General features: G+C 42.2%; 1 pseudogene; it reads left to right on the top strand.

Annotated features, from left to right (window-relative positions):
• Nucleotides 1–978: 978 nt before the first annotated feature.
• On the top strand, nt 979–11,926 carry LOC102270749 (mitochondrial import inner membrane translocase subunit Tim17-A pseudogene; annotated as a pseudogene).
• Nucleotides 11,927–13,622: the final 1,696 nt, after the last annotated feature.

Raw genomic sequence — 13,622 nt, 5'->3', positions numbered from 1 at the left:
TTGAGTTGTATGAGTTGGTTTTGTATTTTGGATATTAACCTCTTCCTGGTCACGTCATTTGCAAATATTTTCTCCCATTCAGTAGGGTGTTTTTATTTCATGTTTTGATGATGGTTTCCTTTGCTGTGCAAAAGATTTAAGTTTAACTAGGTTCCATATTTTTGCTTTCATTTATTTTGCCTTAGGAGACAGATTCAAAGATATAGTGCTATTATTTATGTCAAAGAGGGTGGGCTTATCATATATGATCTCCATTATGCTGAAGTATGTTTCCTGTATACCCACTTCATTGATTCAACATCATATACGGATGTCGAATTTTGTCAAAAGATTTTTTTGTGTATTTATTAACATGATCATATGATTTTTATTTTTCAATTTGTTAACAGAGTAGATATTGACCTATCCTGGCATACTGACCTATTCAGGAATCTTTGGGATAAATTCCACTTGATTACGGTGAATAATCCTTTTAATGTATTTTTGAATTCCATTTGCTAATATTTTGTTGAGGATTTTTGCATCTATGTTCATCAGTAACACTGACTTGTAGTTTTCTTTTTTGGTTATATATTTGTCTGGTTTGGTGTCATGTTTTGGTTTTTAGTTTTATTGACATTTTTTATTGCCTTTTAATCTCTATTTCACTTATTTCTGCTGTGGTCTTTATGAATTATTTCCTTCTACTAACTGAATTTTGTTTGTTTTCTTTTTCTAGTTCCTTTAGGTATAAAGTTAGGTTGTTTAAGAATTTTCTTTTTCCTGAGGTAGGCTTGTATTACTACAAACTTCCCTCTTAAAACATCCCACAGATTTTGGATTGTTATCTTTTCATTTTCTCCAAATATTTTAAAATTTCATCTGTAATTTCTTCAGTGATCCATTAGTTATTTAGTAGTATATTGTTTGGCCTCCACATATTTGTGGTTTTTGCAGTTTTATTCTTGCTACCATCAGCACCAGTGTCCAAGGGGTAGAATGGGTTCTCAAGAATTGCTGACACCAGTGTCTGTGTCCCCAGGGGGAGCTCCAGCTGCCTCCTGCCTCTCTGGGAGACTCTCCAAGATCAACAGGTGGGTCTCACCCAGCTCCTTTCAAATTACTACTTCTGTCTAAGATATTGGAGCATGTGAGATTTTGTGTGCCCCCTTTAAGAGTGGAGTCTACTTCCCACAGCACTCTGAGTCTCCCAAAAGTGAGCCTAGCTGGTCTTCAAAGCCAAACCTTCTAAGGGCTTTTCCTGCCAGTATAAGACCCCTGGGCTGAGGAACCTAATATGGGGTTCAGACCCCTTGATCCTTGAGGAGACCCTAAGTAGCTGTAATTATCCTCCCCTTTGTGGGTGACCACCAGAAGGACCCCATGCCCGAAGGGCGGCGGCCAACAGGAGTTACCCCACGTCCGAGGTCAGGGGCAGCGGCCGAGAGTGCCAGGCTGGGACGGCGCAGGAACGGCCGAGAAAAGCTACCTGGCATCTGAGGTCAGGGGGGGCGGCCAAGAGGAGCTACCCTGCGTCCAAGGTCAGGGGCGGCGACTAGAGGAGTTACCCCGCATTGGAGGTCAGGGGCGGCGGCCGGGAGAGGCTACCCCATGCCCGAGGTCAGGGGCGGCGGCCGGGAGGAGCTACCCCATGCCCGAGGTCAGGGGCCGCAGCTCGGAGGACCAACCCCATGCCTGAGGCCAGGGGCGGCGGCCGGGAGGACCAACCCCACGTCCAAGGAGCCGTGGCTGCGCGGGCGCAGGAGGGCCTAGAGGAGCTATCCCACGTTGAAGGTCAGGAAGGGTGGCGGTGAGGAGATACCCCTTATCCAAGGTAAGGAGCAGCGGCTGCGCTTTGCTGGAGCAGCCGTGAAGAGATACCCCACGTCCAAGGTAAGAGAAACCCAAGTAAGATGGTAGGTATTGCAAGAGGGCATCAGAGGGCAGACACACTGAAACCATAATCACAGAAAACTAGTCAATCTAATTACATTAGGACCACAGCCTTGTCTAACTCAATGAAACTAAGCCATGCCCATGGGGCAACCCAAGATGGGCAGGTCATGGTGGAGAGGTCTGACAGAATGTGGTCCACTGGATAAGGGAATGGCAAACCACTTCAGTATTCTTACCTTGAGAACCTCATGAACAGTATGAAAAGGCAAAATGATAGGATGCTGAAAGAGGAACTCCCCAGGACAGTAGGTGCCCAATATCCTACTGGAGATCAGCGGAGAAATAACTCCAGAAAGAATGAAGGGATGGAGCCAAAGCAAAAAGAATACCCAGCTGTGGATGTGACTGGTGATAGAAGCAAGGTCCGACGCTGTAAAGAGCAATATTGCATCAGATTAGATCAGATCAGATCAGTCGCTCAGTCATGTCCGACTCTTTGCGACCCCATGAATCGCAGCACGCCAGGCCTCCCTGTCCATCACCAACTCCCGGAGTTCACTCAGACTCACATCCATCGAGTCAGTGATGCCATCCAGCCATCTCACCCTCTGTCATCCCCTTCTCCTCCTGCCCCCAATCCCTCCCAGCATCAGAGTCTTTTCCAGTGAGTCAACTCTTCGCATGAGGTGGCCAAAGTACTGGAGTTTCAGCTTTAGCATCATTCCTTCCAAGGAAATCCCAGGGCTGATCTCCTTCACAATGGACTGGTTGGATCTCCTTGCAGTCCAAGAGACTCTCAAGAGTCTTATCCAACACCACAGTTCAAAAGCATCAATTCTTTGGCACTCAGCCTTCTTCACAGCCCAACTCTCACATCCATACATGACCACAGGAAAAACCAAAGTCTTGACTAGACGAACCTTTGTTGGCAAAGTAATGTCTCTGCTTTTGAATATGCTATCTAGGTTGGTCATAACTTTCCTTCCAAGGAGTAAGCGTCTTTTAATTTCATGGCTGCAGTCACCATCTGCAATGATCTTGGAAACCAGAAAAATAAAGTCTGACACTGTTTCCACTGTTTCCCCATCTATTTCCCATGAAGTGATGGGACCAGATGCCATGATCTTCGTTTTCTGAATGTTGAGCTTTAAGCCAACTTTTTCACTCTCCACTTTCACTTTCATCAAGAGGCTTTTGAGTTCCTCTTCACTTTCTGCCATAAGGGTGTTGTCATCTACATATCTGAGGTTATTGATATTTCTCCCTGCGACCTTGATTCTAGCTCGTGTTTCTTCCAGCCCAGCGTTTCTCATGATGTACTCTGCATAGAAGTTAAATGAGCAGGGTGACAATATACAGCCTTGATGTACTCCTTTTCCTATTTGGAACCAGTCTGTTGTTCCATGTCCAGTTCTAACTGTTGCTTCCTGACCTGCATACAAATTTCTTAAGAGGCAGATCAGCTGGTCTGGTATTCCCATCTCTTTCAGAATTTTCCAGTTTCTTGTGATCCACACAGTCAAAGGCTTTGGCATAGTCAGTAAAGCAGAAATAGACGCTTTTCTGGAACTCTCTTGCTTTTTCCATGATCCAGTGGATGTTGGCAATTTGATCTCTGGTTCCTCTGCCTTTTCTAAAACCAGCTTGAACATCAGGAAGTTCACAGTTCACATATTGCTGAAGCCTGGCTTGGAGAATTTTGAGCATTACTTTACTAGCGTGTGAGATGAGTGCAATTGTGCGGTAGTTTGAGCATTCTTTGGCATTGGCTTTCTTTGGGATTGGAATGAAAACTGACCTTTTCCAGTCCTGTGGCCACTGCTGAGTCTTCCAAATTTGCTGGCATATTGAGTGCTGCACTTTCACAGCATCATCTTTCAGGATTTGGAATAGCTGCATAGGAACCTGGAATATCAGGTCCATGAATCAAGGCAAATTGGAAGTGGTCAAACAAGACATGGCAAGAGTGAACATTGACATTCTAGGAATCAGCGAACTAAAATGGACTGGAATGGGTGAATGTAACTCAGATGACCATTATATCTACTACTGCGGGCAGGAATCCCTCAGAAGAAATGGAGTAGCCATCATGGTCAACAAAAGAGTCCGAAATGCAGTACTTGGATGCAATCTCAAAAATGACAGAATGATCTCTGTTTGTTTCCAAGGCAAACCATTCAATATCACAGTAATCCAAGTCTATGCCCCAACCAGTAACGCTGAAGAAGCTGAAGTTGAACGGTTCTATGAAGACCTACAAGACCTTTTAGAACTAACACCCCCAAAAGGTGTCCTTTTCATTATAGGGGACTGGAATGCAAAAGTAGGAAGTCAAGAAACACCTGGAGTAACAGGCAAATTTGGCCTTGGAGTACGGAATGAAGTAGGGCAAAGACTAATAGAGTTTTGCCAAGAAAATGCACTGGTCATAGCAAACACCCTCTTCCAACAACACAAGAGAAGACTCTACACATGGACATCACCAGATGGTCAACACCGAAATCAGATTGATTATATTCTTTTCAGCCAAAGATGGAGAAGCTCTATACAGTCAGCAAAAGCAAGACCGGGAGCTGACTGTGGCTCAGATCATGAACTCCTTATTGCCAAATTCAGACTTAAATTGAAGAAAGTAGGGAAAACCACCAGACCATTCAGGTATGACCTAATACCATTCAGGTATGATTATACAGTGGAAGTGAGAAATAGATTTAAGGGCCTAGATCTGATAGATAGAGAGCCTGATGAACTATGGAATGAGGTTCGTGACATTGTACAGGAGACAGGGATCAAGACTATCCCCAAGAAAAAGAAATGCAAAAAAGCAAAATGGCTGTCTGGGGAGGCTTTACAAATAGCTGTGAAAAGAAGAGAAGCGAAAAGCAAAGGAGAAAAGGCAAGATATAAACATCTGAATGCAGAGTTCCAAAGAATAGGAAGAAGAGATAAGAAAGCCTTCTTCAGCGATCAATGCAAAGAAATATAGGAAAACAACAGAATGGGAAAGACTAGAGATATCTTCAAGAAAATTAGAGATACCAAGGGAACATTTCATGCAAAGATGGGCTCAATAAAGGACAGAAATGGTATGGACCTAACAGAAGCAGAAGATATTAAGAAGAGATGGCAAGAATACACAGAAGAACTGTACAAAAAAGATCTTCACGACCCAGATAATCACGATGGTGTGATCACTGACCTAGAGCTGGACATCCTGGAATGTGAAGTCAATTGGGCCTTAGAAAGCATCACTACAAACAAAGCTAGTGGAGGTGATGGAATTCCAGTTGAGCTATTTCAAATCCTGAAAGACTATGCTGTGAAAGTGCTGCACTCAATATGCCAGCAAATTTGGAAAACTCAGCAGTGGCCACAGGACTGGAAAAGGTCAGATTTCATTCCAATCCCAAAGAAAGCCAATGCCAAAGAATGCTCAAACAACCGCACAATTGCACTCATCTCACACGCTAGTAAAGTAATGCTCAAAATTCTCCAAGCCAGGCTTCAGCAATATGTGAACTGTGAACTTCCTGATGTTCAAGCTGGTTTTAGAAAAGGCAGAGGAACCAGAGATCAAATTGCCAACATCCGCTGGATCATGGAAAAAGCAAGAGAGTTCCAGAAAAGCATCTATTTCTGCTTTATTGACTATGCCAAAGCCTTTGACTGTGTGGATCACAAGAAACTGTGGAAAATTCTGAAAGAGATGGGAATACCAGACCAGCTGATCTGCCTCTTAAGAAATTTGTATGCAGGTCAGGAAGCAACAGTTAGAACTGGACATGAAACAACAGACTGGTTCCAAATAGGAAAAGGAGTACATCAAGGCTGTATATTGTCACCCTGCTCATTTAACTTCTATGCAGAGTACATCATGAGAAACGCTGGGCTGGAAGAAACACAAGCTGGAATCAAGATTGCCGGGAGAAATATCAATAACCTCAGATATGCAGATGACACCACCCTTATGGCAGAAAGTGAAGAGGAACTAAAAAGCCTCTTGATGAAAGTGAAAGTGGGGAGTGAAAAAGTTGGCTTAAAGCTCAACATTCAGAAAACGAAGATCATGGCATCTGATCCCATCACTTCATGGGAAATAGATGGGGAAACAGTGGAAATAGTGTCAGATTTTATTTTTTTGGACTCCAAGATCATTGCAGATGGTGACTGCAGCCATGAAATTAAAAGATGCTTACTCCTTGGAAGGAAAGTTATGACCAACCTAGATAGCATATTCAAAAGCAGAGACATTACTTTGCCAACAAAGGTTCGTCTAGTCAAGACTTTGGTTTTTCCTGTGGTCATGTATGGATGTGAGAGTTGGGCTGTGAAGAAGGCTGAGTGCCAAAGAATTGATGCTTTTGAACTGTGGTGTTGGATAAGACTCTTGAGAGTCCCTTGGACTGCAAGGAGATCCAACCAGTCCATTGTGAAGGAGATCAGCCCTGGGATTTCCTTGGAAGGAATGATGCTAAAGCTGAAACTCCAGTACTTTGGCCACCTCATGTGAAGAGTTGACTCATTGGAAAAGACTCTGATGCTGGGAGGGATTGGGGGCAGGAGGAGAAGGGGACGACAGAGGATGAGATGGCTGGATGGCATCACTGACTCGATGGATGTGAGTCTGAGTGAATTCCGGGAGTTGGTGATGGACAGGGAGGCCTGGCGTGCTGCAATTCATGGGGTCGCAAAGAGTCGGACACGACTAAGCGCCTGAACTGAACTGAACCTGGGTTATGGGTCTTATGACTATATGATGACTTTGCCCCTCCTATCAGTTTATTGTGGTTCCTTCCTTATATCTTTTGTTGTCGTTCAGTTGTTCAGTCCCTAAGTCATGTCCAATTCTTTGCAACCCCATGGACTGCAGCATGCGAGGCTTCCCTGTTCTTCACTATCTCCCAGAGTTTGTTCAAACTCATGTCCATTGAGTTGGTCGTGCCATCCAACCATTTCATCCTCTTTCTCCCCCTTCTTCTCTTGCCCTCAATCTTTCCCAGCATCAGGGTCTTTTCCAATGGGTCAGCTCTTCACATCAGGTGGCCAAAGTATTGGAGCTTCAGGTTCAGTATCAGTTCTTCCAATGAATATTCAGGGTTGATTTTCTTTAGGATTGACTGGTTTGATCTCCTTGCTGTCCAAGTGACTCTCAAGAGTCTTCTCCAACACCACAGTTCAAAAGCATGAATTCTTCAGCATTCCGCCTTCTTTTATGGGCCAACTCTCACATCCATACATGACTACTGGGAAAACCATAGCTTTGACTAGATGGACCTCTGTGGACAAAATGATATCTCTGCTTTTTAATATGCTGTTTAGGTTTGTCATAGCTTTTTTCCCAAGGAGCAAGCGTCTTTTAATTTCATGGCTGCAGTCACCATCTGCAGTGATTTTGGAGCCCAAGAAAAGAAAATCTGTCTCTATTTCCACTTTCCCCCCATCTATTTGCCATGAAGTGCTGTGATCAGATGCCATGATCTTCTTTTTTTGAACGTTGAGTTTTAAGTCAGCTTTTTTACTCTCCCCTTTCACCTTCAACAAGAGGCTCTTTAGTTCCTCTTTGTTTTCTGCCATTAAAGTGGTATCATCTCCCTATCTGAGGTTGTTGATATTTCTCCCAGCAATCTTGATTACAGCTTGTGAGTCATTCAGCCCAGCATTTCACATAATACTCTGCATATAAGTTAAATAAGCAGGGTGACAATACCTGCTGTATTGTCAGCGATGTACTCTTTTTCCAATTTTGAACAAGTCAGTTGTTTCATGTCTAGTTCAGTTGCTTCTTGTCCTGCATACAGGTTTCTGAGGAGACAGGTAAGGTGGTCTGGTATTCCTATCTCTTTAAGAATTTTCCACAGTTTATTGTGATCCACGCAGTCAAAGGCTTTAGTGAAGTCAATGAAGCAGAAGCATATATTTTTTGAAACTCCCTTCCATGATCCAACAGATGTTGGCAATTTGATCTCTGGTTCCTCTGCCTTTTCCAAACCCAGTTTTGTACATCTGAAAGTTCTTGGTTCACGTACTGCTGAAGCCTAGCTTGAAGGATTTTGAGCATAATCTTGCTAGCATGTGAAATGAGTGCAACTGTATGGTAATTTGAACATTCTTTAGCATTGCCTTTCTTTGAGATTGGACTGAAAACTGACTGGCCTTTTCCAGTCCTGTGGCCACTTCAGAGTTTTCCAAATTTGCTGACATATTGAGTGCAGCAATTTAACAGCATCATCTTTTAGGATTTGCAATAGTTCAGCTGGAATTCCATCTCCTCCACTTGCTTTGTTTGTAGTAATGCTACCTAAGTCCCAGTTGACTTCACACTCCAGGATGTCTGGCTCTAGGTAAGAGACCACACCATTTGGGTTTTCCAGGTCATTAAGACCTTTTTTGTACAGTTCTGTGTATTCTTGTCACCTCTTCTTAATCTCTTCTGCATCTGTTGGGTCTTTGTGGTTTCTGTTCTTTTTCATGCCCATCTTTGCATGAAAAATTTCCCTTGGTATCTTTAATTTTCTTGAAGAGATCTTTAGTCTTTCCCATTCTATTGCTTTCCTCCATTTCTTTTCACTGTTCACTTAAGAAGGATTTCTTATCTCTCCTTGCTATTCACTGGAACTCTGCATTCATGTGGGTATATCTTTCTTTGTATCTTTAGTTGTAGAAAATCTTTTTCTATTAGATTCCAGTCTTTCTCATCAACAGTTGCTTGTAAGTGGTTGTAATTTTGGTGTGCCCACAAGAGGAGGTGAGTTCTGGATATTTCTACTCCATTATCTTATTCCCAGAATCTTCTCCAGAAGAAATATTTTTTAAAAGTTCCTCAGGCTAAAGGAAAATGATACCATAAAGAAACTAAGATCTTCACAAAGGCAAGAAGGGTGTCAGAAATGGTAAATATTTGAGTATATATAAAAGATCTTTTCCTCCTTTTATTATCTTTAAAAGATAATTGACTGTCACCCACAAAATAATAATAAATGTATCCCAATATGAAGAATGGAGAAGGCAATGGCACCCCACTCCAGTACTCTTGCCTGGAAAATCCCATGGATGGCGGAGCCTGGTAGGCTGCAGTCCATGGGGTCGCTAAGAGCCAGACACGACTGAGCAACTTCACTTTCACTTTATATGAAGAAACTTATGACCATCTATTTTTCCCTCCCCAACTCTTTTAAATATCTGTCATAGATTTTATTTCTACATTATAAATGTGGATATTCATGAACATGCGCATGCACACACATACACTTATGCATACATAACTTGCAGAATAAAGGAACAAGGTGAATACACCTTGGCAGAACTAGACTAGCCTTAAAGCATTTGTTTTTCTAGGTCAGTAATGGTTAAGTGGACTTGAGTGTTAGAGAGTCAAGGCTGAGTCTAACTCCACCAGTCATAACTATAGAACTCTGAGCAAGAAACGTAACTAGCCAAAACCTAAGTTTACTTATCTGTGAAAGGTGGGTATTGCCTCTTGAGTAGCGTGGGTCTGGATTAACTAAATTACCATATATAAATTGTTAGCATATTGCCTGCCTGGCAAGAGCAAAGACTTGACAAAGGGCAGCCATTATTATCCTAAAGTCAAACATATCTCCACCGTGCCAGATGCCAACTTGGTCAGAGAGCAGTTGATCGAAAAGATATGATGGAACAAGGGAAAGTAGGAGGTGGTAAAATACACTGAAATTTTTCATCTTCCAAAGCAGAATAAAGGAAATCATCTAAAGTTAATAAATCAGTAACAGAGAACTGAGAATGTGTAAGAGTATAATGGTGATCACTAGAAGAATTAGAAACAGAGACTGTTTACGGTGATTGCCTTTGAGAAGTGCAATTGAGGGAAGAGAGAGAAGTTTTTGTTCTTCATAATGTATCCTTTTATACTGTTAAAAATTTTAACCTGTATTAAATACTGCATAGAACTTCAAAACCTAGTTTTATAATTTAGAATGTACATATGGAGCAAGGAGAAAGGTTAAACAAATATACCAGGATTTGTGTAAAAATGGAACTTCTTGATTTCCTATTTTTGCACCACTGAAGGGGAAACTAATGCTGCTTCAGAAAACCAGTACTGGCCTCTGTTACATTGTAGTTGCCAAGAATTGTGTGTGTGTGCGTGCGTGTGTGTGTGCGTGCGTGTGTGTGTGTGTGTGTGTGCGTGGGTGTGTGGGTGTGTCCATACAACTGTTTGTAAAGTAAATAATGTTTTATGATTAAACCCTTTGCCTAATTCTTCCTCCCGTGAGGACTTGTACTATTAAAAATTAAAATGCTTAGAAGCAAAGAAAAGCAATTTTTATATTATTAACTAAAGCCAGCCTATTTTCTCTTCTATAGATAACCTCATTATCACACTCCAGCATCCACACCTCTGATTTCTTCCTAACTTACTTCTGTTGTCCAAAGCTGGGGTCTTGGCTAGGACCCTCAGGAAAGGAGTAGCTGGTGTTCATAGGCAATATGTAAAGACACCCACAAATAACACAGATCTGATTTTAGTCCCTTCCTGAATCCTCTGCTTGTCTGGGCACTCTACTATTTTCCCTCCATTCTCTTGCTCATCTGATATATTCCTCTTGGCCCATTAAATCTCATTATTGGGAAAGTTAAGATGCTGCAGAGACACCATAAGCTAGAGAGACAAGACACACAGCATCATCATAGTATAGAATGTAGTCATGGAATGCTGCCATAGTAAGAGCCTTAAGGTCCAAGCCAGGATATACAGTGAAAGAAACCTCTCTAATGAGGTTTTCTTGGAAGCTAGCAATCCTGGTAATTCAGTCTTCTGGATGAGTAATCATCTGGACCATGGACTTCAGCTTCTGATGGCACTGGGTTCTAATCATACCTCTGTCCTCCCCACCAGTGTGACTCTGGCAAGTTGTTTAACATCTCTAAGTTTCAATTTTCTCATCTGGAAAATGAGGGTAATAATACACACATCTTTTTAAAAAAGAACTTGCTCTCTGGTGTTCTACATGTTATTAACTCAAGTCATTCTCACAGCAGTTGGGTACTATTATTATCCCTTTCTATAGACGTGTAAAACGAGGCTCAGAGGGAGGCTAAGTAACTTGTCTGAAGTCACACAGCTGTTAAGTAAGGCAGACAGGAGAGTATCCAGGCAGTCTGCCTCCAGAGCCCTGCTTTCAGCTATTATGCTAACCTGTCTGATAAAGTTCACCTGAGGATTAAATGAAATGATGCATTTAATAGCACTTGGCATATTTTGAGCATTTAATAAAGAGCAATTATTATAATGAGAGCTGGGTGGAATCCAAGTCCCAAATTATAACAAACTTGGGGGTAAGGTGGATTATACTGTACTTTTATCATATGAAGCCAAGTCTAAAGTTCAGACATCCTTATTCTCAGATCATCTGCAAACAGAAAGCAAGCTCCCACAGGAGCAAATAGGTTTCCTGGGGCACCAGAAATCATTTCTACAGGAGCTGTCTGTTGCTGAGTGGGAACAGAGGAGAGTATTAAAGCAAGGGCTTGACCGAGAAGGAGCGGAGTCCAGGTGGAGCAGGAGGCATGCCAGCCCTGCCCCTGGTGCATTATGGATGGCTGCGGTGGGGGCCTTTAGGATGGGAACCATAAATAGTGGGATCTCTCAAGTAATCAAAGGTTTCCACAATTCTCTGGTAGGAGTAAATCACAGACAACGAGGGAATTTGATAGCTATTAAAACCAGGGTTCTGCAGTTGGCAGGTAACTTTGCAGTCTGAAGAGGTCTGTTTTCTGAGACTGACTGCAATACAGTTCAAGTCAGAGCAAAAGAAGACACCTGGAACTCCATCATGAGTGAAGCCTTAACAGAAGCCATCCTGAGAGCAAGAAAGGGGTCAGAATCCATGCTGGGTAAGCCTCAATGGGTGGCATTCTCCTGGCTCTCATCAAAGGAACTGGTATCTTGTTGATAAGATTTGCCTCTGCCCAGTTTCCCAAGGATTCTCCTTTTGCTGAAAACCCCTTCTAGTTGCCATCAGCCCATTTATCATCCTCACCTTTTGGAGACTACTGACAATACCAGTAGGACTTCTCTCTCAGGATTTCTTCAACAGAATGAGCTGTAGGTCTAGGAAGGATTTCAGAAGATCAAGTTCAGTCTGTTTTTAAAACTGTAGGTGGGACAACTATAGCCAAATAGGCTATGAAGAAACATTCAGAATCTTTTTCTGTTTAAAGGAACATGGAGGGGAGGGGGGGTGCATTCTTAAAAGATAATACATTTATTTATTCACACTTGGATTGCATTTGTGATAAAATAAATGTCTAAAATCTTTAAAATGAAACACAGTAAGTACTTAGAAGATGAAGGGCTACACAGCAAACAGTCTTGAAGCATGACTTTCCTCGGGGACTTCTCCGCCTGGTTTTGTTTTCTTAGTCAAACAACAAAAAACGCCTGGAGACTGCTCTTTCTTTAAAAAAATAAATAAATAAAGCAAGGAGTTGCTGGAGAAAGTTCCAGCCGTGGTAAGGCCCGCAGGGCTCTGCTCTGCCCAACAATGACTGCTTGGCGACCTAGTCCTGTGACTTCTGAGCTGAGGAAATGGAGATGAAGAGAAGCCAGTGGATGCATTCAGACTCGCACAACCACACAGAACACTGTTCTAACCCTCAGGCGAGTGTGTCAAACTGGGAAGGCGCAGGAAGCTACACAAAACTCACATGGTTGGGAACGGTTTTGCATGATGCTAGCTCATGTTAGCATCCTTTTTTTTCCCTCCATCATCCCCTACCACATCTCTATGAGGAATGCAGCCTTATCTCTCTTGTTCCCCACTCTACCCCTGCTAGGAATTGTGAATGGTCAGGCATATGCTTTCAAACAGCATCAGCTGAATGAGTTACATGCCAGAATGATACTAAGATCAACATAAATATATTAGGGAATAGAATGGAAAACTGACAAATTTTGAAGTTGGGATGCTGAACTTCAAAGAAACTAAACTTCCCATTTCTGATGAGGGCTTTAAACTCTGTGTCCAGAAATTAGAGATCAAAGCTCACACTTCTTAGCTGTGAGGGACACTTAGATGGAAAAGTTTCAGAAGCCTGGAACATGCAATACCATGCTGCTGCTCTTCCTCCTGTTATTTCTTTCTTTAAAAAATATTTATTTATTTATTATTTTTGGCCATGCTGGGTCTTCACTGCTGCACGCTGGCTTTCTCTAGCTGTGGCTACTCTCTAGCTGCCATGCACAGACTTACTGTGGCAGCTTCTTGTTGCAGAGCACAGGCTTAGTTGCCTGGTAGCATGTGGGATCTGCTCAGACCAGGGATGGAACTGATGTCCCCTGCACTGGCAGGAGGATAACCACTGGACCACCAGGGAAGTCCTATTATTTCCTTTTTTAAATGCATTATTACCTCTGTATAACTATGAGCCAGAACTTAAGAGAGGGGATGGCCATGTTGGGGAAAATATCTTGCATCCCTCAGTTTGTATGTAGACCTAGATTTGCTTTAACTTTGGATTTACATTGCTGTTTTTTTTTTTTTTAGCTGTCTATTGCACACCCTCAGAAGGGTTTTTCCTGTCATACTGTTAACTCTCTAAAATAGTTGTAAATATACGTAATATAAAATTTATCATTTTAACCATTTTTAAGTATACAGTTCAGTGGCATTAAGTGAATTCACATTGCTGTACAACAAACACCATGATCCATCACAGGACTCTTTCATCATCCCAAACTGACACTCTTTACCCATTAAATCATA

Source organism: Bos mutus, chromosome 26 (assembly GCF_027580195.1).
Source record: "Bos mutus isolate GX-2022 chromosome 26, NWIPB_WYAK_1.1, whole genome shotgun sequence".
Lineage (NCBI taxonomy): Eukaryota > Metazoa > Chordata > Mammalia > Artiodactyla > Bovidae > Bos > Bos mutus.
Note: the sequence above shows the minus strand (reverse complement) of the source record. Positions and strands in the feature narration are given on the sequence as shown.